Source organism: Lepisosteus platostomus, chromosome 5, assembly GCF_059453375.1.
Source record: "Lepisosteus platostomus isolate fLepPlt1 chromosome 5, fLepPlt1.hap1, whole genome shotgun sequence".
NCBI lineage: Eukaryota > Metazoa > Chordata > Actinopteri > Semionotiformes > Lepisosteidae > Lepisosteus > Lepisosteus platostomus.
The window spans coordinates 15,287,701-15,308,237 of record NC_142615.1 but is presented as its reverse complement, the minus strand read 5'-3'; the positions used below and the strand labels follow the sequence as shown (position 1 = coordinate 15,308,237).

The 20,537-nt window shown below is 47.8% G+C and overlaps 11 non-coding genes across 11 annotated transcripts; 7 read left to right on the top strand and 4 right to left on the bottom strand.

Moving 5' to 3' along the window:
* Window positions 1-3,538: 3,538 nt before the first annotated feature.
* Window positions 3,539-3,610, top strand: trnaw-cca (transfer RNA tryptophan (anticodon CCA)). Its single transcript has one exon. It is a non-coding gene; the product is annotated as a tRNA-Trp (tRNA).
* A 1,559-nt stretch (window positions 3,611-5,169) lies between these two features.
* trnan-guu (transfer RNA asparagine (anticodon GUU)) lies at window positions 5,170-5,243 on the top strand. The gene has a single exon. It is a non-coding gene; the product is annotated as a tRNA-Asn (tRNA).
* A 1,344-nt stretch (window positions 5,244-6,587) lies between these two features.
* trnah-gug (transfer RNA histidin (anticodon GUG)) lies at window positions 6,588-6,659 on the top strand. Its single transcript has one exon. It is a non-coding gene; the product is annotated as a tRNA-His (tRNA).
* A 760-nt stretch (window positions 6,660-7,419) lies between these two features.
* Window positions 7,420-7,492, bottom strand: trnaf-gaa (transfer RNA phenylalanine (anticodon GAA)). The gene has a single exon. It is a non-coding gene; the product is annotated as a tRNA-Phe (tRNA).
* Window positions 7,493-8,518: 1,026 nt separating this feature from the next.
* On the top strand, window positions 8,519-8,590 carry trnad-guc (transfer RNA aspartic acid (anticodon GUC)). The gene has a single exon. It is a non-coding gene; the product is annotated as a tRNA-Asp (tRNA).
* Window positions 8,591-9,211: 621 nt separating this feature from the next.
* On the bottom strand, window positions 9,212-9,284 carry trnav-cac (transfer RNA valine (anticodon CAC)). Its single transcript has one exon. It is a non-coding gene; the product is annotated as a tRNA-Val (tRNA).
* Window positions 9,285-9,978: 694 nt separating this feature from the next.
* Window positions 9,979-10,050, top strand: trnah-gug (transfer RNA histidin (anticodon GUG)). The gene has a single exon. It is a non-coding gene; the product is annotated as a tRNA-His (tRNA).
* A 756-nt stretch (window positions 10,051-10,806) lies between these two features.
* trnaf-gaa (transfer RNA phenylalanine (anticodon GAA)) lies at window positions 10,807-10,879 on the bottom strand. Its single transcript has one exon. It is a non-coding gene; the product is annotated as a tRNA-Phe (tRNA).
* Window positions 10,880-11,903: 1,024 nt separating this feature from the next.
* On the top strand, window positions 11,904-11,975 carry trnad-guc (transfer RNA aspartic acid (anticodon GUC)). The gene has a single exon. It is a non-coding gene; the product is annotated as a tRNA-Asp (tRNA).
* Window positions 11,976-12,596: 621 nt separating this feature from the next.
* Window positions 12,597-12,669, bottom strand: trnav-cac (transfer RNA valine (anticodon CAC)). Its single transcript has one exon. It is a non-coding gene; the product is annotated as a tRNA-Val (tRNA).
* Window positions 12,670-13,363: 694 nt separating this feature from the next.
* Window positions 13,364-13,435, top strand: trnah-gug (transfer RNA histidin (anticodon GUG)). Its single transcript has one exon. It is a non-coding gene; the product is annotated as a tRNA-His (tRNA).
* The last annotated feature ends 7,102 nt before the right edge of the window (window positions 13,436-20,537 follow it).

Here is a 20,537-nt window from a genome sequence, read left to right as displayed (position 1 = left end):
TTTTTGTCATGGTTGATCTTAAATAATTTTGTAATTAGTTTCAGTTTTGAAAAATCATGCAGAGAAGCTACCAAAACTGGTAATGTTCATATAATGTGTAATGCAATAGCAGCATTTTGGGTTGAAAACAAAAAGTATATCTTGGTATGAATCCTAACACTTCATAGACAGCGTTCTAGGACTTCTCGCTTCAGATAAAGTTGTCAATACATCATAGATTTCTACTCAATCAATATCAGCAGTGTTATCGCTACCGAATGCTAAATATAGATCCTGGCAATACTTCGTGAGATCTTCGTAAGAAAATCCAAAATACTACGGAAGGAATCAAATTTATATGTTTCTTTGGATCGAGAAGATGATCATTATGAGACTCAAAACATGCCTGTCTTTTCTTTTTTCGAGGACAAATGGATTATTGAGGTGTAAAGATGGGTTCAAAACCAAAATCACCTGCTATCGCTGCTGTTTCTTCAAATCCTTCAACTGATCATCGATATCGAGGAATAATATATAGTTTCTTCAAATCCTTCAACTGATCATCGACATAGAGAAATAATATTATACAATTGTGGTTTTCTGTTAATTGCCAATTTGACTAATTACATCTTCGTTTACAGATGTCTTGCATGTATCACAAGGTATAATAGTCGTCGTGCGTCCTCAGTTAAAATGTACGACAAAAGTACAACATTTATGGTTACATCCATATTAAAATGAAGGTAAATATACCAAGATATTAAAATACAATTGTACAGTCCTAACTTAATAATGCCTGTGAAGTTTTCCAACAAATCCGAACTGTAATTTTGAAATATTATAGCTGAGAATGAAAAGAGAGTACAAAGATCAAATTCAATGAGTGAAAATGCACCAGTAGTTCTCTAAGCTGAGTTTCTTCCCTGAACATGACTTGCTTGCGAAGCACCAAGCAGCCTTGAACGGATCGCGGAAATCAAATATACAGTACAGATGGATTCAGAGTGTGCTTTCCAACTTTTGTGCAACATTTTCCTTTGATAGGGTGGAGTTGTCTTCACAATCTGGGTTAAATAAAAAGGAGTGACGTCAGTGTTAAACAGCTTTCCTTCTTGGAGAACAATGGTTGTGTTCCATATTTCTAATTATTTTGGTTTCAAGATCGCAATTTAGTGTGAAACATAAAAGCCAGCTGAATAAGCTTTATTAATTTCCCTCATGGGATCAATAAAGTATCTACAGCAGTGGTTCTCAAACTTTTTGGACCAAGTACCACCCCTAATCCAACCAAAGCATCCAAGTACCACCTACAAGTCATCATCTCATAGGAACCCCAGAAATTCTCAATGACCAACATGAGTGTACGTGCACATACTCACACATACATATAATAAATATTATAATAATGAACTTTATTTGATATAGCGCCTTTAAAGGTGGCTTCTCAAAGTATTTTACAGAAAAAAAAACATTAACAACAACTAATAAAAAAGCACCATTTCAGTGAGAGGGGTGAGCCTATTTAGTTGAGCAAAGGAGATGTGAATTAATTTTTCGAGCCTTGATACAATTCACAACAGAGTCTAACAGATATTAAATTATCAGGCATTTTCTTGACGGCAAAGGTCTCGCGGTGGATGTTGTAATGCGTACATTAATTTCTGGAGCAACCTCTCTAATTCGTGCAACTGCACCGTTATGTCGGCTTGTCATTGCTCTAGCACCGTCTATACAAACTCAGATGCATTTTATCAAGTCGAGGTCATTCTCTTCGATAAATTCATTCTGAAGCTGAAATATGTGCTCTCCTGTAGTTCCTGTTGGTAGCGGTTTACAGAACAGAAGGTCTTCATGGGACATACCCTCAAACTCGTATCTAACGTAAACGAGCAAATTGGCCAAATCGACTACAGACTCATCTAATTGCAGTGAAAAACATCTGCTCATCTTAACGCGCTCTATCAGTGTACTTTTGATATAATCCTTCATTTCAATAATTCTATGAATGACTGTGTCTTTCAGGGGGAGGGGGGCAGCAGGTCGAGCTGTTTAGCAGCTTTTTTTCCACACATAATACGTGTCAGCTCTTTTGCCAACGGTAAATAAGGTTCTTCAAAAATAGTGTAGCTTACCTGCTTTAGCAATCCGCAAGCTTTTTCCGCGTTTCCGTTTTTATTTCCGTATTTATTTAAAGTTTTTATTTCATGCGCATGGGAGCGAAACACAGAGACGCTCGGTGTATTTTTCTCAAATTCGAACAGTTCTTAAATATTTTTCTATCACGCTTTCGTGTGCTCACAAGATTGCCTGCGTTCGTAGCATGTATTTCTATGCATTCCTGTGTTTACAATGTTGGCATTGTTCCAAAATCACGCACATTCTCCTTTCTCCCTATTTGCTGGAGATACAATAGCTTTTTTTAAATACAATTGGTCACTTGCATCCGTAGCACGCATTCCTATAGAGTGGTATAGAATTACAGAGTATCTCTTGTGTCCACTGAAGTATTAGCACGCACTGTATCGTAGTATGTAGGCTGCGTATTCGACAAGTATTAAAATACAAAATATGAAAACCCGTCCCGATTTTTCAGTGCACACTACACAGTTCCAGGGTCATTTGGCGTACCACCTGGTGGCACTCCACGTACCACTGCCGGTACGCGTACCACAGTTTGAGAACCACTGATCTACAGTATCTATAAATCTCTTACACGTCATTTACAATGGCTTTTCAACTAATAGCCCGTGCAGGGATCAAACCCTAGCTGTTGGTACAGTACGAGTTGCGTAAGGCTCTGTAACGCGCAGATGAGAAACTAACCTCTGCTTCTTCATTATATACACAGTGAGCTATATATGCGAGCTTACTGCCTCCTACGGGCTCTGTATTTGATTGCGGTACAAGACCGGCCGTGGAGATAAAGTGAGACGGGTGTGTACATTAAAAGGCTCATAGTGTCCCTGGGAGGGCTCAAACCACCACCCTTTTGGTTAACAACCGAACCACAAAGACTCATGTACAGCTTAACACTTCTCGGTCTCAGTGAAAGTGATACACTCCGTAAAATTTCCAGAGATTCATTTATTTTTAAAGGAAAATCACCAACAGCGGCCAAGATCTACTGGAGTTTTTTCATTCTACACTGCGATTTCTGAAGGGTACTCTGTGAAAATACGAGTTTTGACGAGAAGGGATGGACATATAAGGTCAAAAGGCTTGAGGAATTGAACCTTAAGGTGAAGACTGCGGGTTCAGTAGCAGCAGAACCTGATCAGTATCAGTTGACTCCGATATACTTTGAAAATGAACTTGGGGATTTAGAGTCAGACGTGCTACCGTTGCACCATGGAGTACTTAATTAAAAAAAATAGAAAAAAAATCAGTGTTCCTGGATCTGTAATTGAGAACAACACCTGCACAAGAGCTGCGCAGGAAGAATAAAATGTGGTCTGTGAAGAAGAGACTCTCTTCGGAGAGCTGCGCTCTTCACAGGAGATTTTTTTTTTTGTGAAGCTAATTTGTCTCCTTTGGGAAATTCAACAGCACTGACAACCGTGACTTCGTGGCGCAACGGTAGCGCGCCTGACTCCAGATCAGAAGGCTGTGTGTTCAAATCATGTCGAGGTCAGCTGTTACTTTTTCAGGTTCTGCTGGTCCTGAACACGGAATTCACCCCATGCAGTTGAGTTCTATCTGTACACCACATAGATAATCAAAACAAAATAGAGCAGTACAGGACACGCAGTGTGGAGCTCACACAGGCTTACAGTCTCCAGCATTGGAGTGGAGGGGAAAAAAGAACTTTGTTTTTTTTTAAGAGAAAAGGCACAGTTCACATCTGCTTAACATCACGTCCAACTTTAGAGACAGCTACATCAGATAATGGAATCCCGGAAGTTTCAGATAACTTTTTTTTAATACAGGTTCAAGCAAACCTGAAAGTTAATGAGTTTCCGGACACTTTTGTTTTATTAAAAAGTGTCTGAAGCCTGAAACTGTAATTTGAAAACAAAACCCGCTATTGGACATTAGCAGGTGCTTTTTGTAACGATTTGCTATTTCATGCTGGAAAACAAAGGAAACAGACCCAACGTTTGCTTTCAGGTGCGGTTCATTACATAATATACATCTATTACTGAGGAGCTTGAATAAAATTTACACGAGCCAGGTAGAAGTCGAACCTACAATCTTATGATCCGAAATCAGACGCGTTGTTTATTAAACCGCTGGCATTTCACATGACCTGAATTCCCCCATAGTGTGCTCAGCGCCGCTACTAGTAATGCACCGCTCCGTCTAAAATTTCAAAGTGAGAAACATGTGTTTTCTGATTTTTTATGAGTTTTAAAATATAATCTCTTTAAATCAGACAAGGGGTTTATGTTTCGCACTGAAATTCCGATTGACTGAGAATTCAAAGAAAGACTGTTTTCTTCCACAACACCGTATAATTATCACATCCACCAGACTCTCCAACCTCTCCAGATCTTGCTGGTCGAGCAATTGCTCCGATAAATTAGGTCACGTATCATGTTAAATCATTTCTTCTCAACACAACATTTCCTGGTGCACGTTTTCTCTATGAAAAAAAGACATTTTTCCGTTGCACGATTTCTCGTTTTTTATCAAAGCGTACAGAAAAAAAAAAGAAGAAGAAATAGTGTTGCAAAAGAACTCTGTCGCCCTTGGGAGATGTCAAACGCATTGGACATGAAAATGGCAGATAAAAGCCAGTTCTCTTCGTTTCTCAGTGTCGGGGCTGCTATGTAAAAGAGGCAATTTGCTCTGAGCGCAGGTTCAGCGCTTACTGAACGCAGATGTCTCAGAGCGGTGTGTCCAAGCGGCTGTAAAAGGTGAAGATTGTCCTGTCACCGTAGCCTAGTTGGTTAAAGCGCTTCTCTATTAAACAAAAGAACCGAGATTCAAATCCCAGCCGTGTCTTTCTTCCTATCTTGTAGTACAGAACGTATCATTTCGGGCAATCACAAAGGGCTTGATTTCGTTAAATGCATGTGTTCATTTCCTTTCTGGAAAACTTGTTTTTGATGAAATTCACACAGCTTGCGAAAAATGAAATTCAATTCTTGGTTATCAGTGCAGAAGAAATATTACAGGCTGGCAAAATAAACGGGAAGAGATTTTTTTTTAACCGAAAACTTGTGATTCGAGAAATGACCTTACCAGTCAGTCTCTGTGGCGCAATCGGTTAGCGCGTTCGGCTGTTAACCGAAAGGTTGGTGGTTCGAGTCCACCCAGGGACGGGGTTCTTCTGCGATGTAAACGTTGTCGTCAGTCGGTTGGATTTCTCAGCGAAACCTTAACCATTTTAATATTTGCAGGAAATGCGAGTGTTTAACACGTGTCAGGGTCACCGGGAAATGTCCAATAATGCCCAACATTGCAACTCCCCAGAAAACCATATTCACTCAAAAAAAATTATCGTCGAATCTTCATTTATACTCCAGTTGAATCCTCTGCTGAAATATTTTAAAAATACAATGCAGGTTTGTTTGAGAACTTGACAAGCATTCTTACAATAGCACTGTGCAGTTGGATTTTGATATTTTGACATATTTACCTTAATTTTAAACATAAATACTATACAGTCTATTGTAATTTTAAAATATGTTAGCTGAGGATGCAAAGGCTTGAAAGGGAAAGGTCAAAGGGTATAGTAAAAACGAGGTTAGGATTGGTGGAGGTGGTAGGGGTGTTGATGGTTTTTCTCTTGTCATGGAAATATAACTATTAATTTTAAAGGATCACTTACTGACGTCAGACAGCTGCCAATTCTCCAGACGCGTCTCTGGAAGGATAAACAGTTTATCCTCCGAGGTTCGTCCAATTTGCTAAAATTGTCCGGGTCCGGATGGAGTTTCAGCAGCCGTTCGCGCTCAGGTTTGTGATCCCGGACGAGCCCCCAAATTGTCATGGAAATATAACTATCAAGGAAGCCACAAGAGAGAGTTCTCACCTGAGTAAGGTCTTTATTTCAATATTGCAATATTGGGAGCCCTGCAAAGTGCAACCAGAGACTCAATTTGTTACAAGCAGTACAGGGTTTTTATAAGACGTTGCGCTGTAAAAAAATTCAGCACTTGGTCCCTTCTAAAACTTCCCCTTTCTCTAAGAGAAAACAGATTACATCATAGAGCGAGAGAAGAAAAACTAGATTTGTTATTCAAAGCTTATCAGTTACTTTCAGCTAATTCTAATGACCCAGACAGCATATATTGTTTTGGTACATTGTCTTCTAAACTAACCTAAACAGTGTACTTTGTTGACGAACTGTTTTCTAAAATTCTGCACGCACTGTAGCACAGCAGTTACATCCTTGAAATATATTATCTAAAAGCACCAATATATTTTTTCAAAGCTCTCTACATTTTTAAGAATCAATTTACTTATTAGATTTCCACTTCACCGGCATCATGCAAGCAAACTACATAAATATGAGAAAACACGCAAGAGAGTTGTCACTCAGAGTGTCGAAGGGTCGATGTATACTGGGGCTCAGTTGAAATGCAACGTCAGGACTTTTTCGAATTATGTCACACGAAGAGAGCACAGCCCTTTCCGCCCTGCCGCGTGTGTCTCGGTAACTCGCTGTGATCGTATAGTGGTCAGTACTTTGCGTTGTGGCCGCAACAACCCCGGTTCGAATCCGGGTCACGGCAGAATAGGGGCGTCTGCTTTTACCACTCGCACGAATGAAGGCAAAAAAAAGCCAATCGATGTGAACGAACGGCGCTTTACAGAGGAGTACTGCCTGACTGGATCGTTCATGAACGACAGAGGCCACTCCGACCTCTTCTCGGTTTTCTTCAATGACTTACTAAGGATCTTCTTCACATTCGCCCATGCAGGGAAAGCCAGTTACACCAAAGCAAACGCAGGAAAGTGCATTTCAAGCAGAGACCAGGAGGGACTTGTTTACACCGAGAGTGGGCGGGGAATGGAACAATGCGCCCAGCCCTGTTGCTGGAGCCGATTCTTGATGAGCTCTTGGGCTCACTAAGAGGCCCCCGCTGGATGCTAATCTTTCTGTTGTTCTTGCAGGTCCTGCGCTGCTTTTGAGCCGACAGAGCTCGTCCTGGTCTGTCGGCACAGCCCAATTGCAAATGATCGGCTCCGCGTACAGAAGGAACGTGCGTTTGGTACAAGAGTGCACGAAGGCACCGGAAATACATTGGGAACAAATGACCGGTCGCTCAAGACCTCTGTGAAGTACAGGAGCGTGCAAAACGAGGCTGGCTGTTTCCGCCCGGTCTCGAACCGGGGACCTTTCACGTGTTAGGCGAACGTGATAGCCGCTACACTACGGAAACCTGCAGGGACCGCTGCTGGTTTCTCGCTTGCGTTTCGGGCTGAGAAAGGGACGCGTCACTGTAGGCAGGGGGCGCTGGAGAGAGGAACAAAGGGCGCGATGAAACAAAATGCCGAAACCCGGGATCGAACCAGGGACCTTTAGAACTTCAGTCTAACGCTCTCCCAACTGAGCTATTTCGACAGTGTGCAGCGCCCCCAGCCACCTGCTCCAGCCTTCCTGTGTTGTGGCATGAGCGCACCAAGAGTAGCGGGAGAGTGTTGCAGGAACGTCACTCAGAAGGAAAGCCACCCAGCTGCGCCCTCTGAGCTCTGTCCAGCGCATCTTCCTCGCATGGACTCCTGCCTGCGACGGGCAGGAAACAATTAGCAAGAACAGAACGACACCCCATGGGTGTCTCATGACCGCACCTTAGGTTGTGACACGTGCAGGTGTGAGGGGTTGCCGGGCTACTTTGGAGCAGAGCTTGGGCGGAGGGGGGGCGGGAAAGCAGACAAAGAGGTGACACCTCAAGGTCTGCACGATCACAGCTCTCCGCCGCCCCAGGCTTCCGCTCGATAAGCTACTGGACACACCCGCCCCTCCTCACACAGACCGTGGAAAAGCCCCCGAGTGGGAGGGCTCTCTCTTCCTCCCAGGAGCTCTTGGACACGACGCACAGACAGGGCGCGGGGAGCCGCCGCCTGCAAACACGGCTCCAGGCAGGACTCCACTCCGCAGGAGCCGCAGAGCAGAGGAGATGAGGGCAGCTTAGCTCCTGTGCAGAGACCTGAGCTGTTGTTGCTGTGGATGCTGTCTTTTCTGCACTCGGGGTAGGAGTGAATGTTGAGTTGCCCTTAGAAATGAAGCAGAGCACTTCAACGGCACGGGTGTGTGTGTGTGTGTGCGCCCTGGTGATTCTGGGAGACAGATCGAACCTGGGCTAAAAGAGAGGGGGCTAAGCCCTCTTCCATTTGCTAGTTCAAAGTTGTACAAACCATTTGTATCTGCTAGGCGGCGCAGTCGTCGTGCACAAAGAACGCTTTGAAAAGCGTCAAAGGCAAGTCATTCCGAGTTGGTCGTTTGTGTTTTCCGTTCAGACGCGAAATGCTGACATGATCTCTCGGCTCCTCGGTTGTCATTTCTGCTCCGTAAAGGGATCACAGCACGCGTCGGCTTCCAGCATGCTGGGTCGGGACACGATGCCGGGGGTTGGAGAGAGCGATGTCTTCCTCGTTAGTATAGTGGCAAGTATCCCCGCCTGTCACGCGGGAGACCGGGGTTCGATTCCCCGACGGGGAGTAGCTTTTCTTTCACCTCCTTAGAGAAATGACTGCCTTTCACTTCTCTGTTTTCTTTCACAGCGTCGTGCACCTTTTCATTGCTCTCGCTTTCAGAGCCTCCGCACGGCACACGACTCGACATCAGGAAGCACATTGAAGTGAAAGCAGGAAGCGCTGCGACATGCACTGTGCAGATCCCGCCACACTAAGAGGTGAGTGGGTCTGTTCGATGCACAAAGAACGCTTTGAGAAGCGTCAAAGGCAAGTCATTCCGAGTTGGTCGTTTGTGTTTTCCGTTCAGACGCGAAATGCTGAAATGATCTCTCGGCTCCTCGGTTGTCATTTCTGCTCCGTAAAGGAATCACAGCACGCGTCGGCTTCCAGCACGGTGGGTCGGGACACGATGCCGGGGGTCGGAGAGAGCGATGTCTTCCTCGTTAGTATAGGACCTGTCACCTGTCCCCACCTGTCACGCGGGAGACTGGGGTGCATCAGGACGCGCCTTGAAGTGAAAGCAGGATGCGCTGTGACATGCACTGTGCAGATCCCGCCACACTAAGAGGTGGGTCCAGTGGGTCTGTTCGATCACAGCGCTAGGCGAATCCCCAATCCCCTTTTGTGCCTGGCGACAAAAGATGTCTGTTCCCGCCCGGTTTCGAACCGGGGACCTTTCGCGTGTGAGGCGAACGTGATAACCACTACACTACGGAAACGGTGGTAAGACGTGCCCAGCGGCCCAGCGCTGAGCTTCGCCAATGCGATTTAGCTGCTTCCAGTGCCTTTATTGGAGTGCGCTGATGGACCGTGCTCTCTCTCCAGAGACCAGCACGCCTGTCATGGACGGAGCAGGAAAGGCGGCGCCACATTCTACAGCCCTCTCCACGCAATCGACGAAATCGGGCTACTGAAGTGGAGAAAATCGCCTCTCCAGAAAGTGCAAATATCATCTTGGAGACTATAAATCCTATTGCCGAAGGTCAGCCCTGTCTACCAGAGTAACCCTCCCACAGCGATGATCAGCTCGTCTCACACGCGAGAAGTTTCGGTTGGAAACAAGCGCCCCCTCTTCTCGCACGTTTTGCACGTTCGAGTAGTTTTAATGCGGCTCTTTCGTACACGGTGCTGATCTTTTGGAAAGCAGGAGGCAAAACCGAGTCGAACCGCCTGGGTGAAAACCAGGAACCCTAACCGCTAGACTATATGGCAGCGAACAACCATGCTGTTCACGGCATCAAGCAAGCAAACTACATAAATATGAGAAAACACGCAAGAGAGTTGTCACTCAGAGTGTCGAAGGGTCGATGTATACTGGGGCTCAGTTGAAATGCAACGTCAGGACTTTTCCGAATTATGTCACACGAAGAGAGCACAGCCCTTTCCGCCCTGCCGCGTGTGTCTCGGTAACTCGCTGTGATCGTATAGTGGTCAGTACTTTGCGTTGTGGCCGCAACAACCCCGGTTCGAATCCGGGTCACGGCAGAATAGGGGCGTCTGCTTTTACTACTCGCACGAATGAAGGCAAAAAAAAGCCAATCGACGTGAACGAACGGCGCTTTACAGAGGAGTACTGCCTGACTGGATCGTTGATGAACGACAGAGGCCACTCCGACCTCTTCTCGGTTTTCTTCAATGACTTACTAAGGATCTTCTTCACATTCGCCCATGCAGGGGAAGCCAGTTACACCAAAGCAAACGCAGGAAAGTGCATTTCAAGCAGAGACCAGGAGGGACTTGTTTACACCGAGAGTGGGCGGAGAATGGAACAATGCGCCCAGCCCTGTTGCTGGAGCCGATTCTTGATGAGCTCTTGGGCTCACTAAGAGGCCCCCGCTGGATGCTAATCTTTCTGTTGTTCTTGCAGGTCCTGCGCTGCTTTTGAGCCGACAGAGCTCGACCTGGTCTGTCGGCACAGCCCAATTGCAAATGATCGGCTCCACGTACAGAAGGAACGTGCGTTTGGTACAAGAGTGCACGAAGGCACCGGAAATACATTGGGAACAAATGACCGGTCGCTCAAGACCTCTGTGAAGTACAGGAGCGTGCAAAACGAGGCTGTTTCCGCCCGGTCTCGAACCGGTGACCTTTCGCGTGTTAGGCGAACGTGATAGCCGCTACACTACGGAAACCTGTAAGGACTGCTGCTGGTGTCTCGCTTGCGTTTCGGGCTGAGAAAGGGACGCGTCACTTTAGGCAGGTGGCGCTGGAGAGAGGAACAAAGGGCGCGATGAAACAAAATGCCGAAACCCGGGATCGAACCAGGGACCTTTAGATCTTCAGTCTAACGCTCTCCCAACTGAGCTATTTCGGCAGTGCGCAAAGCCCACAGCCACCTGCTCCAGCCTTCCTGTGTTGTGGCATGAGCGCACCAAGAGTAGCGGGAGAGTGTTGCAGGAACGTCACTCAGAAGGAAAGCCACCCAGCTGCGCCCTCTGAGCTCTGTCCAGCGCATCTTCCTCGCATGGACTCCTGCCTGCGACGGGCAGGAAACAATTAGCAAGAACAGAACGACACGCCATGGGTGTCTCATGACCGCACCTTAGGTTGTGACACGTGCAGGTGTGAGGGGTTGCCGGGCTACTTTGGAGCAGAGCTTGGGCGGAGGGGGGGCGGGAAAGCAGACAAAGAGGTGACACCTCAAGGTCTGCACGATCACAGCTCTCCGCCGCCCCAGGCTTCCGCTCGATAAGCTACTGGACACACCCGCCCCTCCTCACACAGACCGTGGAAAAGCCCCCGAGTGGGAGGGCTCGCTCTTCCTCCCAGGAGCTCTTGGACACGACGCCCAGACAGGGCGCGGGGAGCCGCCGCCTGCAAACACGGCTCCAGGCAGGACTCCACTCCGCAGGAGCCGCAGAGCAGAGGAGATGAGGGCAGCTTAGCTCCTGTGCAGAGACCTGAGCTGTTGTTGCTGTGGATGCTGTCTTTTCTGCACTCGGGGTAGGAGTGAATGTTGAGTTGCCCTTAGAAATGAAGCAGAGCACTTCAACGGCACGGGTGTGTGTGTGTGTGCGCCCTGGTGATTCTGGGAGACAGATCGAACCTGGGCTAAAAGAGAGGGGGCTTAGCCCTCTTCCATTTGCTAGTTCAAAGTTGTACAACCCCTTTGTATCTGCTAGGCGGCGCAGTCGTCGTGCACAAAGAACACTTTGAAAAGCGTCAAAGGCAAGTCATTCCGAGTTGGTCGTTTGTGTTTTCCGTTCAGACGCGAAATGCTGACATGATCTCTCGGCTCCTCGGTTGTCATTTCTGCTCCGTAAAGGGATCACAGCACGCGTCGGCTTCCAGCATGCTGGGTCGGGACACGATGCCGGGGGTTGGAGAGAGCGATGTCTTCCTCGTTAGTATAGTGGCAAGTATCCCCGCCTGTCACGCGGGAGACCGGGGTTCGATTCCCCGACGGGGAGTAGCTTTTCTTTCACCTCCTTAGAGAAATGACTGCCTTTCACTTCTCTGTTTTCTTTCACAGCGTCGTGCACCTTTTCATTGCTCTCGCTTTCAGAGCCTCCGCACGGCAGTCGACTCGACATCAGGAAGCACATTGAAGTGAAAGCAGGAAGCGCTGCGACATGCACTGTGCAGATCCCGCCACACTAAGAGGTGAGTGGGTCTGTTCGATGCACAAAGAACGCTTTGAGAAGCGTCAAAGGCAAGTCATTCCGAGTTGGTCGTTTGTGTTTTCCGTTCAGACGCGAAATGCTGAAATGATCTCTCGGCTCCTCGGTTGTCATTTCTGCTCCGTAAAGGGATCACAGCACGCGTCGGCTTCCAGCACGGTGGGTCGGGACACGATGCCGGGGGTCGGAGAGAGCGATGTCTTCCTCGTTAGTATAGGACCTGTCACCTGTCCCCACCTGTCACGCGGGAGACTGGGGTGCATCAGGACGCGCCTTGAAGTGAAAGCAGGATGCGCTGTGACATGCACTGTGCAGATCCCGCCACACTAAGAGGTGGGTCCAGTGGGTCTGTTCGATCACAGCGCTAGGCGAATCCCCAATCCCCTTTTGTGCCTGGCGACAAAAGATGTCTGTTTCCGCCCGGTTTCGAACCGGGGACCTTTCGCGTGTGAGGCGAACGTGATAACCACTACACTACGGAAACGGTGGTAAGACGTGCCCAGCGGCCCAGCGCTGAGCTTCGCCAATGCGATTCAGCTGCTTCCAGTGCCTTTATTGGAGTGCGCTGATGGACCGTGCTCTCTCTCCAGAGACCAGCACGCCTGTCATGGACGGAGCAGGAAAGGCGGCGCCACATTCTACAGCCCTCTCCACGCAATCGACGAAATCGGGCTACTGAAGTGGAGAAAATCGCCTCTCCAGAAAGTGCAAATATCATCTTGGAGACTATAAATCCTATTGCCGAAGGTCAGCCCTGTCTACCAGAGTAACCCTCCCACAGCGATGATCAGCTCGTCTCACACGCGAGAAGTTTCGGTTGGAAACAAGCGCCCCCTCTTCTCGCACGTTTTGCACGTTCGAGTAGTTTTAATGCGGCTCTTTCGTACACGGTGCTGATCTTTTGGAAAGCAGGAGGCAAAACCGAGTCGAACCGCCTGGGTGAAAACCAGGAACCCTAACCGCTAGACTATATGGCAGCGAACAACCATGCTGTTCACGGCATCAAGCAAGCAAACTACATAAATATGAGAAAACACGCAAGAGAGTTGTCACTCAGAGTGTCGAAGGGTCGATGTATACTGGGGCTCAGTTGAAATGCAACGTCAGGACTTTTCCGAATTATGTCACACGAAGAGAGCACAGCCCTTTCCGCCCTGCCGCGTGTGTCTCGGTAACTCGCTGTGATCGTATAGTGGTCAGTACTTTGCGTTGTGGCCGCAACAACCCCGGTTCGAATCCGGGTCACGGCAGAATAGGGGCGTCTGCTTTTACTACTCGCACGAATGAAGGCAAAAAAAAGCCAATCGACGTGAACGAACGGCGCTTTACAGAGGAGTACTGCCTGACTGGATCGTTGATGAACGACAGAGGCCACTCCGACCTCTTCTCGGTTTTCTTCAATGACTTACTAAGGATCTTCTTCACATTCGCCCATGCAGGGGAAGCCAGTTACACCAAAGCAAACGCAGGAAAGTGCATTTCAAGCAGAGACCAGGAGGGACTTGTTTACACCGAGAGTGGGCGGAGAATGGAACAATGCGCCCAGCCCTGTTGCTGGAGCCGATTCTTGATGAGCTCTTGGGCTCACTAAGAGGCCCCCGCTGGATGCTAATCTTTCTGTTGTTCTTGCAGGTCCTGCGCTGCTTTTGAGCCGACAGAGCTCGACCTGGTCTGTCGGCACAGCCCAATTGCAAATGATCGGCTCCGCGTACAGAAGGAACGTGCGTTTGGTACAAGAGTGCACGAAGGCACCGGAAATACATTGGGAACAAATGACCGGTCGCTCAAGACCTCTGTGAAGTACAGGAGCGTGCAAAACGAGGCTGTTGCCGCCCGGTCTCGAACCGGGGACCTTTCGCGTGTTAGGTGAACGTGATAGCCTCTACACTACGGAAACCTGCAGGGACCGCTGCTGGTGTCTCGCTTGCGTTTCGGGCTGAGAAAGGGACGCGTCACTGTAGGCAGGGGGCGCTGGAGAGAGGAACAAAGGGCGCGATGAAACAAAATGCCGAAACCTGGGATCAAACCAGGGACCTTCAGAGCTTCAGTCTAGCGCTCTCCCAGCTGAGCTATTTCGGCAGTGCGCAAAGCCCACAGCCACCTGCTCCAGCCTTCCTGTGTTGCGGCATGAGCGCACCAAGAGGAGCGGGAGAGTGTTGCAGAAACGTCACTCAGAAGGAAAGGAACATGTGACCGGTCGCTCAAGACCTCTGTGAAGTACAGGAGCGTACAGAAAGAGGCTGTTCCCGTCCGGTTTCGAACCGGGGATTTTTCGCGTGTGAGGCAAACGTGATAACCGCTGCACTACGGAAACGGTGAGAAAAGGGACCCACTGGCAGTGAGTATTGAACCTTATTGCATTACTGCTCCCAACCAGTTGATATCAATTTAATTCCTAAGGGTTATGTTCTTGTTTTGAGTATCTCATGTAGACGTTGTAAACAAGTTCAATTACGAAACGGTCTAAATGAATGATATACTTATGTCCTCTTGATATGTGTAACTCTTTGTAACTGAATGAATTTATATCTTTTGTATTCTGTTAAGCCTTACGATAAGATCTGTTAGGTTTGCATGCATATTCTATATATTAACAAATGTATCCTCGTGTATTAATACCTGTGTGTGCATTGTTTGAGTTATGTCGCATGGTTGGATTCTAAACCATTAAAATAATCAATTTTGTGATTTACTGCCACAAAAATAATTGTCCCAGTAAATGCCCAAACCCCTACAGAACTGGTGCCTCGTGAGAGAACACTACAACAGTGTGTGATATCCTGTCCCAGCCTGAGGAGCAGACAGCGAGCCTGTCTCTTAATAATGCTAATAATACAGTGTGTGATCTCCTGTCCCAGCCTGAGGAACAGACAGTGAGCCTGTCTCTCAATAATAATAATACAGTGTGTGATTCCCTGCCCCAGCCAGAGGAACAGACAGTGAGCCTGTCTCTCAATAATAATACAGTGTGTGATCCCCTGTCCCAGCTTGGGAAACAGTGAGTCAGCCTCTCAATAATTATAATACAGTGTGATCTACTGTCCCAGCCAGAGGAACACACAGTGAGCCTGTATCTAAATAATAATAATACAGTGCGTGATCTCCTGTACTAGCCTGAGGAACAGACAGCGAGCCTGTCTCTCAATAATGATAACCTAGTGTGGAATGTCCTGTCCCAGTCTGAAGGACAAACAGTGAGCATGTCCCTCAGTTATAATAGAACAGTGTGTGTTCTCCAGTCCCAGCAGGAGGAACAGACAGTGAGTCTGTATCTCAATACTAATAATACAGTGTGTGATATCCTGCCCCAGCCTGAGGAACAGACAGTGAGCCTGTCTCTCAATAATAATAATACAGTGTGTGATTTCCTGTCCCAGCCTGGGGAACAGTGAACCAGATACTCAATAATAATAATACAGTGTGTGATCTCCTGTCTCAGCCTGGGGAACACTGAGCCTGTCTCTCAATACTAATTATACAGTGTATCATTTCCTGCCCCAGTCAGAGGAACAGACAGTGAGCCCGTCTCTCAATAATAATAATACAGTGTGTGATCTCCTGTCCCAGCCTGAGGAACAGACAGGAGTGAGCCAGTCTCTCAATAATAATAAAGCAGATTATGATCTGCTGTCCCAGCCTAAGGAACAGTCAGGAAAGAGCAGGTCTCTCTATAATAATAATACAGTTTGTGATCTCCTGTCCCAGCCTGAGGAACAGACAGTGAGCCTGTCTCTCAATAATAATAATACAGTGTGGGATCTCCTGTCCCAGCCTGAGGAACAGTGAGCCTGTCTCTCAATAATAAAAATACAATGTGTTATCTCCTTTCCCGGCCTGGGGAACACTGAGGCTTTCTCTCAATACTAATAATACAGTGTGTGATATCCTACCCTAGCCTGAGGAACAGACAGTGAGCCTGTCTCTCAATAATAATAATAGAGTGTGTGATTTACTGTCCCAGCCTGAGGAACAGACTGTGAGCCTGTCTCTCAATAATAATAATAGAGTGTGTGATCTCCTGTCCCAGCCTGAGGAACAGACTGTGAGCCTGTCTCTCAGTAATAATAATAGTGTGTGATTTCCTGTCTCAGCCTGAGGAACAGACTGTGAGCCTCTCTCAATAATAATAATCCAGTGTGTGATCTCCTGTTCAAGCCCAAGTGAAGACACAGTGAGCCTATCTGTCAATAATAGTAATACAGTGTGTGATCTCCTGTCCCAGCCTGAGAAACAGACAGTGAGCCTGTCTCTCAATAATAATAATACAGCGTGTGATCTCCTGTCCCAGCCTGAGGAACAGACAGTGAGCCTGCCTCTCAATAACAAGCCAATGTGTGATCTCCTGTCCCAGCCTGAGGAACAGAGAGTGAGCCTGTCTCTCAATAATAATACAGTGTGTGATCCTCTGTCCCAGCCTGAGAAACAGACAGTGAGCCTGTCTCTCAATAATAATACAGTGTGTGATCCTCTGTCCCAGCCTGAGGAACAGACAGTGAGCCTGTCTCTCAATAATAATAATACAGTGTGAATTCCTGTCTCAGCTTGTGGAACATACAGTGAGCCTGTCTCTCTATAATAATAATATAATGTATGACCTCCTGTCCCAGCCTGGGGAATATACAGTGAGCCTGTCTCACTATAATAATAATACAGTGTCTGATCTCCTGTCCCAGCCTGAGGAACAATGAGCCTGTCAATCAATAATAATACAGTATGTGATGTCCTGTCTTCGCCTGAGGAACAGAGAGTAAGCCTCTCTCTCAATAAAAATAATACAGTGTGTGATCTCCTGTCCCAGCCTGAGGAACAAACAGTGAGCCTGTCTCAAAATAATAATAATACAGTGTGGGATCTCCTGTCCCAGCCTGGGGAACAGTGTGCCAGACTCTCAATAATATTAATAATAATAATACAATGTGATCTACTGTCCCAGATTGAGGAACAGACAGTGAGCCTGTCTCAATAATTATACAGTGTGTGACCATCTGTCCCAGACCGAGGAAAAGACAGTGAGTCTGTCTCTAAATAATAATAATATAGTGTGGGATCTCCTGTCCCAGCCTGGGGAACAGTGAGCCAGACTCTCAATAATAATAATACAGTGTGATCTACTGTCCCAGCCTGAGGAACAGACAGTGAGTTTGTCTCTCAATAATAATACAGTGTTATCTCCTGTCCCAGCCTGGGGAACAGACAGTGAGCCTGTCTCTCAATAATAATAATACAGTGTGTGATCTCCTGTCCCAGACTGAGGAACAGACAGTGAGACTGTCTCTCAATAATTATAATAATACTGTGTGAGCTCCTGACCCAGCCTGGGGAACATACAGTGAGCCTGTCTCTCTAAAATAATAATACAGTGTGTGATCTCCTGTCCCAGCCTGAGGAACAGTGAGCCTGTCAATCAATAATAATACAGTATGTGATGTCCTGTCTGAGCTTGAGGAACAGAGAGTAAGCCTGTCTCTCAATAATAATAATACAGTGTGGGATCTCCTGTCCCAGCCTGGGAAACAGTGAGCCAGACTCTCAATAATCTTAATAATAATAATACAGTGTGATCTACTGTCCCAGCCTGAGGTACAGTGAGCCTGTCTCTCAATAATAATATAGTGTGTGACCATCTTCTGTGGTCTGTTTCAAATCCGCCCGCGATGAGACACCGAGGAGAAATGAAGAGCCCCAGTCGCGCTAGAAAATCACCCGGGAAAGAGACTTTCAATGTAGGAAAAAAAAGTCGTTAGTAACAGACATAATATGTTTGTTTTGTTTTTTTAATCGCTGCGATGTGTGACTAAGCTCATACGACTAAGAGTTGCCCCCTTTGTCTAGATCTGGTAACCTGCTCGTCACTGGTGGGCCAGATCGTGTCCCCCGTCACTACACTGGGGCATTAAGACCCACACAGAGCGCAGGGTGAGTGCCCCCTGCTGGCCCCACTGAGAGGTTGTATCCCACCTCCTCCGCTCTCTGCGAAAAGCAGTATCTTCAGGCCCTGACATCCCACCCCTGCCACTCTCTGCGTAAATAAGTATCGTCAGGCCCTGACATCCCACCCCCGCCACTGTCTACGTAAAGTAGTATCGTCAGGGCCTGACATCCCACTCCCGCCACTCTCTGTGTAAAGTAGTGTCATATGGCCCTGACACCAATCCCTCCACTCTCTGCATAAAGCAGTGTCTTATGGCCCTGAAACCCTCCCCTCCACTCTCTACATAAAGCAGTTTTGTCAAGCCCTGACATCCCTCCCCCACCACTCTCTGCGTAAAGCACTGCCGTATAACCCTGACACCCACCCCTCCACACTCTGCGTTAAGCTGTGTCGTCAGGCCCTGACATCCCACCCCTGCCAATCCCTGCGTAAAGAAGTGTCATATGGCCCTGACATCACACCCCCACCACTCTCTGTCGAAAGCACTGTCGTATAGCCCTGACATCCCACCCCTCCACTCTCTGCATAAAGCAGTGTCGTCAAGCTCTGACATCCCACCCCCACCACTCTCTGTGTAAAGCAGTGTCATATGGCCCTGACATCCTAGCCCCGCCACTCTCTGTGTAAAGCAGTGTCATATGGCCCTGACATCCCACCCCCACCACTCTCTGTGTAAAGCACTGTTGTGTGGCCCTGACATCACACCCCCACCACTCTCTGCGGAAAGCACTGTCGTATAGCCTTGACACCCACCTCTCCACTCTCTGTGTAAAGAAGTGTCGTATGGCCCTGACATCCCACCCCTCCACTCTCTGCGTAATACGGTATCGTCAGGCCTTGACATCCAACCCCCGCCACTCTCTGCGTAAAGCAGACACGTTACAGACATTTACAACAAAGACATATTATAAAATATTGACATATACTGTAGGCGGCTGGAGCATTATTGGGAGACAGACTCACTGTTCCTCAGGCTGTGACAGGAGATCACATACTGGGCTGCCAGATCAACTGAGTTCACTCCTCCCTCTCCCAGTAGGATTGGGACCCGTTGTGATTCTGGCAGGTGTGGGAACTCTGGGATTAGATTTCTGAATTTCGGGAAGAATGTTTCTCTAATCCCAGAGTATCTGTCACAGTGCAGTAGGAAGTGCACCTCTGTCTCTATTTCTCCCCGCTGGCAGTGGGAGCACAGCCTGTCCTCTCTGGGCAGCCAGGTCTGCCTGTGTCGCCCAGTTTCTATGGCCAGGTTGTGGTCACTGAGCCTGTACTTCGTCAGGGTCTGTTTCTGTTTGTTATTTTTTATTTTGGTCAAATATTCAGCTAGTGTGTATTGTCTGTTTAAGGTTCTGTAGCATTCCAGTTTATGTTGTGTTTGTGTGTGTGTGTCCCAGTGTGTGAGATATTGCTGTTTGATCTGTGCTGTGATGTGGTTGAGTCTGGGTTGTGGTGCTCTAGCAGTGCTGTCCTGAGGCTGGTTAGTGTCGGTGTCACTCACTGCGAGTGTGATCTCAGCAGAGTCTCTGTACTCTTGGGACACTTGACTCACCTGTCTCTCTCTTTCTCTCCCTGTGCTGTCCCTCTCCTGCCCCCTCTCTCCCTCCTCGGACTCCAGCTGGAGGAGGTCCAATCACCACCTCCTGTGAGACAGAAGAAAAATAAGGTGGGTAATGCTCTGATCCTCTCTTTACATCTGTCCAGTGTCCAGTCAGTATCCAGTCAGTGTGTCTGTATGAACCCCTCTCTCTCTCTCAGTGCAGTGTTCATGTACTGGAGTGTCCAGTCAGTGTGTCTGTATGAACCCCTCTCTCTCTCAGTGCAGTGTTCATGTACTGGAGTGTCCAGTCAGTGTGTCTGTATGAACCACCCTCTCTCTCAGTGCAGTGTTAATGTACTGGAGTGTCCAGTCATGTGTCTGTATGAACCCCTCTCTCTCTCTCAGTGCAGTGTTCATGTCCTGGAGTGTCCAGTCCGACTCTTAACGTGACTCTCCTGTCTCTGCTTCAGAAGCACTGGTGCGTCTTTTTAAAGTCCCTGAGCTGCGTGTCAGTGGAGACAGATGATCAGGATGAGCTGATGGAGGCGGCGGAGACCGTGGGTCAGGAGAGGAAGAGCGAGGGAGAGGAGGAGCAGGATGCCGGGAAGGACAAGTAGAGGAAGAGGAGGTGCAGGTGAGCAGACAGGGGGGCGCCGCCCGGTCATGTCTGTGATTCAAGGAGGAGTCTCCTCTTGCTGTTTGATGTCATGGTGACGTCTGTGTCTGTGTCCCTCACACCTGCAATAACAATATTCTTTCCAGGTTCCTTTCCTGGTTCTGTGCCAGCTAAGATCTGGACTGGACTGGGCTGGACTGGACTGGACTGGAGCTGAGGGACGCCAGACTGGACTGCACTGAAGCTGAGGGGCCCCAGACTGAACTG